The sequence below is a fragment of the Monopterus albus genome, unplaced genomic scaffold (assembly GCF_001952655.1).
Source record: "Monopterus albus unplaced genomic scaffold, M_albus_1.0 scaffold68.1, whole genome shotgun sequence".
Lineage (NCBI taxonomy): Eukaryota > Metazoa > Chordata > Actinopteri > Synbranchiformes > Synbranchidae > Monopterus > Monopterus albus.
Window position 1 is genome coordinate 1483674 of NW_018127948.1, and position 8086 is coordinate 1491759.

The following is an 8086-nucleotide window of genomic DNA, read 5'->3' on the forward strand; positions in this document are numbered from 1 at the left end:
CCCTCCCTCTCTCTCTCTCTCTCTCTCTCTCTCTCTCTCTCTCTCTCTCTCTCGCTCGGTTCCTTGTACGTCATTACCGTGACCGGACTGCTTTAAATAAATACATAAACAAATCCCCCAAGATCTCACACCTACCCCGAGAACAGACATCTAAATGTGTCATTTTCAAATGAGAAAATGTTTTAGAGATAAACTGTACTGTTCACTAAGAATAATGTGTGGCTGCTAAAATCATGTCAGATTAGTTTTAATTTATCACTTAACTTTATAGAAGGTGCAATAAATAGAAACAGGCTTAATGAAATCAGTATTTTCTCTAACTGACCTTTGTCAACGCAACTCTAATAGTTCTCAGGTAGGTCGTTTCAAACATCTTGGAAAAGTTACCACAGTTCTTCTGTCTCTTTGTGTAATGACTATGATGTTGATATCAGGGCTCTGGGGGCCAGACCATCTGTTCTTCTTGCCTCTGGAGACAGTTCTTTATGACTTTACAGAACTTTGCTCATTATTTCTTGACTTTGGACATTTTGACAAAATAATCTCAGCACATGGTCCATTAATCAATCAGTACAATCTAGTGTTCTGGTTCTTTTAATCTTTATTACTAAATCTTCATCAGAACATAGAACTTGTCTAGTTGTTTAAACTTTCATTTTTTTCTCAGCACAAACATGTATTCATTCCAAATTCTATAACATCGGCACACTCTGCTAATGAACGCTAGTGTGACTGACAGCTGCAGAACAAATCTCTCAGAGAAGGAGGATAAAAGATGTAACAGTGTTTTAAGACACCAGGCAGAGACCGAGGACCTAGATGCAGACACAGACAGGCAGTGAGGAAGGTGAGTCTTACTGTTTATTTAACAATCACAAAAAGACTTAGAGTCCAGGGAGGCAACACCGAGCAAGGAGAAGAGGCTGAAAAAAACAGGGTCACAATGCATGCATAGTCTGAACAGAGCAAATAATCTAAGGGGGCTGGTGAGTGGCAGAATCCAGCAAACAAACAGAGTTCAGGACACAAGTGAATCCAAACAAACAGGGTTCTCAAAAAACAAGGACTGAATCAAGTGGCAAGGACGCTGAGGCTGAAAGCAGAAACCTACAGGTAAGCACATCAGACAACTTGGTGAGAAACACAAGTAAACAGGCTTATAAACTGAGTGACACTAATCAAGTGGATACACCTGTGGAGTGTGTGCGGCTGAGAGAGAGAGAGTAAGTGAGTGAGACTGTGTGAAGGGCAGAGCTGGAGGGAAGACCTGGGGTGATTGGAGACTGGATGGAGAATGACAATTTCTAGAAATGTCCAGAAGGGGAAAACATGAGATGGAGACAGAACCGGGAAAGTGACAAATGTTATTTTTCTGCAGCTTGAAGGGAAACCACAGCCCACCTTGACATACTGTGTCTATAATAATGGAGCATTGCTCTGTGTTTATTGTTTTTCCTGGTGTGACACGCTCAGTCAATATGTAGACCAGCCGGGACTGTTTCATTAGTCAGCGGAGAACATCTCCAGGCACCAAGATCACTGACGACAAGGCCGTTCCACCCACCGCACCAATCCTCTCGTTTTATGGCTCCCACCTCCAGATCAATACCACCTGCCTGTGAGTGTGTGTGTGGCTGTGTGTATATGGTTTATGTGCAATGTGTGGCAGCTCAGTCTGATCCAGAGTGACAATGCACCCCCTGAGAGTCAATAAACAAAAGAGAAAATGATGCATTGATGAATGTGGGATAATGCTGCTGGATTTATCTGCAGGCAAACTCTGAGCAGTTTAAATATTAATGAACTTCAGCTCATGTTTGGATTATATTATCGAAACACTAAAACCCCATAAATATAATGTAGAGATAGGTTTGTTTTCAGTGCACATTTAACCCTCAGCATGAGATTTTAAGAGCATTTTGGACTTTTCAGAGGCAAATCCTGTCAAACTTATGTTCATAATTGTTTGAAAAACCACCATAAATCAGGACAAGCAGCACAAACCTCCTAAATTTACTTAAATTTTGTACTGTATATTTGTATCAGAGTATCCTTTTGGAATATAAACTGCATGGGATGTTATTTCTGGGGAGACCTGCTGGCTAACCATACTATCTGCATGTATGAGGCTGCCGCCAATTAAACAAAATGGTGGTGTTGCTGCTGACTCAAGAGCAAAACTTGCTGCAGGGAGCGAGACTCATTGATTATGGATGTTTTTCTACAGTAGCTGTGTAACTACAATAAATTTGTAGTTCTGTCAGTACTACTGTGCTTCATGACCCCCTGATGAACCTGTAGAAAAGATAAAGGTCACCTGCTGGACCAACCAGTCAGCGCTCAATGTTTCATGCAAGACAAAGGAAACAGTCCCAGAAGGTTCCATAGAAAAGATCATGGAATCAGCTGTGCACTGCTTTTCACCAGAGATGGGGAAGTTAAGCTGGTGCATGTTTGCCAAACTAAGCATTTAGCTGTCATCTTCGTATTCTTTTCTCTTGATGCACTGAAAACGACTGTCATGGTTGTGTGTACATAGCAAATAGGATGGATGACCCAAATGTAGACAGATCAGACAGGAACAGTTCGGTGATTTTTAGAGAAAGTTGCTGATAGCAACAAAGGTTTACAGGCAGCCTGGTATAAATACTGATGGGGTTAATGGGTGAATGGGAACTGGTGCGTACATGGGTGTGAAAGTTCAGGTGACAGGTGTGTCAGGAGGGATGGTCCAATGCAAATACAGGTGCCTAGGGAAGCAAGACCATGTCTGAGGGCAGGGACACGGGCCTCTCAGTAAAAAGAAAGTAAAATGTAAGTGTTACCTGTGTGCTGATTGTCCACATCAAGTGCAGCATCTTTAAGCCTCATTGTGATTTGCTGAGCTGTAATTGGGTCCTTACTGTCTCCCGGGGCCAGCAAGTGGAGGGCAACTACTGGTACTTGACAGTAGATGACAGCTGCAATTGCATGGGGTGTTTTTTCCCCCAGCAACCAAAAGGGGCATCAATGAGGTGTTCCACCCTCAAAAACACACTGACAAAGGACACAAGGGTGGGCTTACTGAAGGTGTGTTCAAGTTTCCCTCAGGTGACGCTGACATCTTTATTTTAAAACAAGAAATCCAAAGGGGATATTTCGTTACATAAGGGGGACTGGAATTTTTCGTGTTTTTCCTGTTGACATCGGTTCATTTTGTGAATCTTACATTTTGTGAGCATGAGTCAACATCCATCTCTTTCTAAATATAATGTGATTATTTCACCATTACTTTCTCACTGCAGTTGAACAATATTATATTTTTACAAGCACTAAGTGGAAACTATAGAATAGCTCTATGTTGAGTGCTACATCTCTGTTGTTAGAATTTGTTTTACATTAACTTTCCACTCAGCATTTAAATGGAATATTTAATGGTTTAGTTTGTTTCAATTTATGTGTTAGAGTATGATTTGCTTTGTTTTAATATTCTAAATTATTGTGGGAATCATTTTATACTGTATGTGATGACTGATTCCCTTTTCTGACTTGAAAACACACACCTGCACACACACACATCCCCGCACATATATTTTGCTATGTTATTGGATAAATGCCCCAACAAGACTCCCCATCAGTTATATGGGACCATCTGTGGATTCGCCCCAGCTTTGTTTACAGTATGTATTAAATCCTGGCACCAGCCAGTAGATTACCATTACCAGCAGATTTTTAGCCTGACAAAATCATAAGGACAACAAGCTGAAATACAGTATGTTGTTGCAGCAGTTTCCCTGAACACTGACTTCTGTTAGTGTAGCATTTAGAAGAAAAGGCTCTAGCTAGTTGCTAAACCATATAACCAAGAATAAATTTAATTTGTAAAAGAATTAGTTAATGAAAGCTAGGACAAAAGATAGTATACTGTAAAAGATGTTGGTGCATAGTACACTGTAAAATAACACATTTATTTAAAGAGTTTTGGGCAAAAAAAACCCTAACCTTTAAAGCCCAGGAATTTTCCCTTTATTAGATCATTTTAAATATATTGACAGTAATATATTGCTAATTTTAGAACACATAGTATATATGAAGTAATATTAGTTAGCATTCAGTGTAGTTTGAAGACTTTTAACTCTGACACAGTGCATGCTGGGAAGTCTGCTAGTTCAGACCATAAAACAGTAAGAAACAGTCCTGATGACAATGCCTAAAGAAGGGTCAGTATGCTCGGCAAAATCATTTGAATCCATCATCTGGGGCACGTGAATGTCCACAGAAAACTTTATACAAATCTGGTAATCCTTAGTTATAAATTAGGTGTTGGGACAACTGTGTTTCTATCCTTTGGTTGCTTTTATTAAAAAAAATAGTAATAATAAAATCTCTGCATACAGTTAACTCAGAGCTAAAATATATTTACAGCTGAGATGTTTTCTGAGGACGCTCTGTCTATGAATTCCCTGTAGAAACAAGATAAACGGGCCCTTCGTTGTGATTAGCTGTGACTGTTTGATTAGCCTGGTGTATTTTTAGTTAAACTCAGCCACCCAGACTGTCTCAAACAAGAAAATGAACCATGTTCTTGATAAATGTATATGGTGTGCTGCACCACAAAGTCACTAGAGCAGCAGAGGAAGTGTCTCTTTATCACCACACCAACTAGAGCCTCTAAGTTTTTAGGTTTAGAAGAAAGTTTTCCAGTTTAATAAGTAAATTAATGATGTGAGATTGTAAAAACAACCCTCAATACCCTGACTGTTGAATAAGAAGTCATGTCCTTTATCCAGCCCTAAACTTTACTATTAGCACTTTTACTTAAGATAATATTGTCTTAATTCTACTGCCATACACTTGAATGCATAACTCTTCCAGTGCCGCTGTGCTGTCAGTGCAGAATTATCTTAATCTGTCTCCTACTGTTGCTGGTCATCTCGTCACTCACAGTGATACTGCCCACATTCAGCTGCCCCTGCTGACACACTTCTCCGACGCAAAAAAAGAAGAAGGAGAAGAATAGGAGTGAAAATAACCTGCAAATCAATTCCATGCTCAGCAGATATCTCCTGGCTGTGTTTTTCCAATTTCTGAATGGGTGCAGGTGGGGGAGGGGTCACCAGAGAGGTAAGTTGCTTATTTTGCCCAGTAAATGACATTTATGCTAATTCCCTCAGGAGGGATTGCTGACAGTGGCATGATGTGTCAATGCAGACGTTTGCAACAATTGCTTTGTTCCGCCGGACCTATGGGCAGGCACACTGTGCCGTTTGTGAGAAACACCTGGAGCTGAACAGACCGCGTGATGTGCAGGCTAGGTCTGGTTAGGTTTGGACAACTACTTGCTGTTATGACTAAAGCGGGATTGAAATGAACTAGTTAAAATGAAATGTGTGCTCTGATGGCAAGTGTTTAAAGCTGTTCTGAATGGCCATGTTTGAATGCAAAGTGGAAAAACCCGCTTAATCTTTCTCCAACAACCTTGTGTCCTGTGTTGGTTGTTGTTGCTCTGTGTCTGCTGGGTGTGAGGGGAGACAATTAACAACTGTATAACAACTTTGTAATCTTAAGTTTATAATGATTATGTTAGGGTGGTGTGTCTCTGTGTTTCTTGAGACGTTCTTCTGACCCCTAGTGCCCAAAAAATATATGGAAGCAGCCTTAAAAGTGAAGAAGGTTGTGAGGAGTGTTTACTGACAGAAACAGATGTCAGTGTGAATGTTTTCAAAGAGAATGAGATTAAAAAAGAAACACTGCGATCGCTGTCGGCCAGCTTATTAATACTCTCTCTGTGACCAGCTGCTGACCTCTATAAGCCACGGTAAAGCTGTGAGCATGAATTATCAGTCCGTGTGTCTGTTTGCCTGTCCACACACTATGACTTTGTTTAGTGTGTGTGTTTGCCAACACCTCTGCTCATCCCCACTTTTTCCCGTCTTTCCCTCGGTAAAGAACTGTGGCTGTGTGCTGATCCGCAGCTCATTATACCTTCAGCTGAACCCACTCTTCATGCTTCCCTCTCCTAATCTAATGGGACTTTCTGTCTGTCTATCTGTGTCCAGCAGCCGTCCATATCACGGTTCCACCCAAATGACTTTCTGAAGGCTAGTGCAGGTATTTTCATTATCTTAAGCCATGATCTTCCACTGGCTTTATGCCAAAGGTTTCTCTAAATTACAATATGATTCTCAGGGAATTTTCATTTCTGTTGAAGAGGAAAAGCTTCCAAATGTAAATTTAAACCATAATTTATTAATGTATCAGTGTAACTAGGGGACTTGTGCACGGGCAGTTTAAGTTTGTGTAGAGGCAATTAACCTGAAGCAACATGACACAAACAAGTGTAAACTTGTGTTGCAAGCTAAATGTTGCTCGCCGTGGGCTGATATAAAACAGACAGAATCAGATGGTGTGGGCACTTTTAAATTGGTTGTAACATCTTTTATTAGTTTAAAAGGCCTGATGGGACACACACAAGCGCACAGAGTGCTTTTCATTGCAGGGCTGCAATTATTTTCACCATCAATAAAATATTTTTGCACCACACTTACTTCTGCTTCAGGGCTCAATGTGTGGAGATTAACCTGCTGCATAATTAGAAGCTTGTGTAGTGACGCAAGCACTGTAGCATCAGTGTAACTCCAGCGATCAGTCCCGCTGCGTAAACTGCCTTCAGAGAGCTGAGTGGCACAACAGGGCCATGCTTGTACTTCAAATCACTGAAGTCATAATTTAATTTCACACCTGCTCCTGCTTTCATGGGCAACAGATGAGCTGTTTCTTAGGTGGAATGGGACTGGAACGGCTTCAGCACCTGCTGCCCCTTCTCGTCTCAATTCGCCTCGACTCGACTCATCTATTTAGCCCCACAAGAGGAGAAGTGGTGCTTGAATAGGGGAGGATGAGTGGAGCAGTATATCACTGAGCTGGAAACACCGAGTCCATATTCGTCTGTTTTAAATAACAGCAGTGGAAGAAAGATTCAGCGCGCCATAAAAAATTCTACAGTTTACTTCAATGTCCTAAATTTAAGTCAGCAACTATTTGACAGTAAAATCTACTCGTCATTTCACCTAAAGTTTTTCTAACCTCTTTTTCTTTCCATCAATTGTTTTAGCATTTTCTCATTGTTTTTTTCATACCTTCCATTTACCAGTATATTTCAGCCTAAGATCTCTCAAGTTCATGTTGTTTAGATTACAAAAACTACAACCTGTCTGGTTTTAGTGTTTTCAGCAGCTTACGATTGTTCTTGTAAACAGCCATTATTTTCCAGGAATGGCCTTCAGCTGGAGGAAAAATCTGGAACTGGATAGAACTTGCTTTTCATGTATTCCAAAAATTTTTGAGGGAATTAAACACCTATGGAAGATTAGCATTGGCTTTTTGTTGAGGGAATCAGGACAATGCTAACTTCTGGGATGGCTTACAAAAACATGTCATCAATCAATCAAAAATCAAAATTTATTTATATAGCACTATATATATATATAAACCAGAATAAATAATATCAATAGAGAAATAAAACATAAGAACATAAAGACACGAAATACACAGAATCAATAGTTAAAAGAAGGCATTGATGAAAAACATGTCTCATACCAACACCTTCAATGTCATTTTGGCCTACAAGAAAAGTCTAAGAGACCTCCTGGTCAAAGCAAAACTTCCACCCATCCAATCAAAAATTCATCGACCCATGAACCACCGATAGTCACCAACTACCGGAATGGCATATGATTCTAGTGCACAAAAGAACCATAAACTGTTGCACAATTGTTGAATCAATCTCATCTTACTGTCCTAACAACAAGAACAAGCATGTTTCCCCAAATTCTGAACTTTTCCTTTGAAATTTACTTAGCACACAACCTTCTCTCTACTCTGGAGTCATCATCAGGGCAAACTTAACATTTTAGCTCCAGAAACAGCCTAAGAATAAAATAATCATCAGTAGTTTTTGTTCACTCAGTAGGGACTATAATGAATATCAGAGCCTAGGGGATGCTATAGCAGGGCTAGGATATTAATCCGTTCACATACTGTAAGTTGTTATATGGCATGGAGTGGATCTGTTGCCACATAAAAAATATCTCCATCAACTACGCAG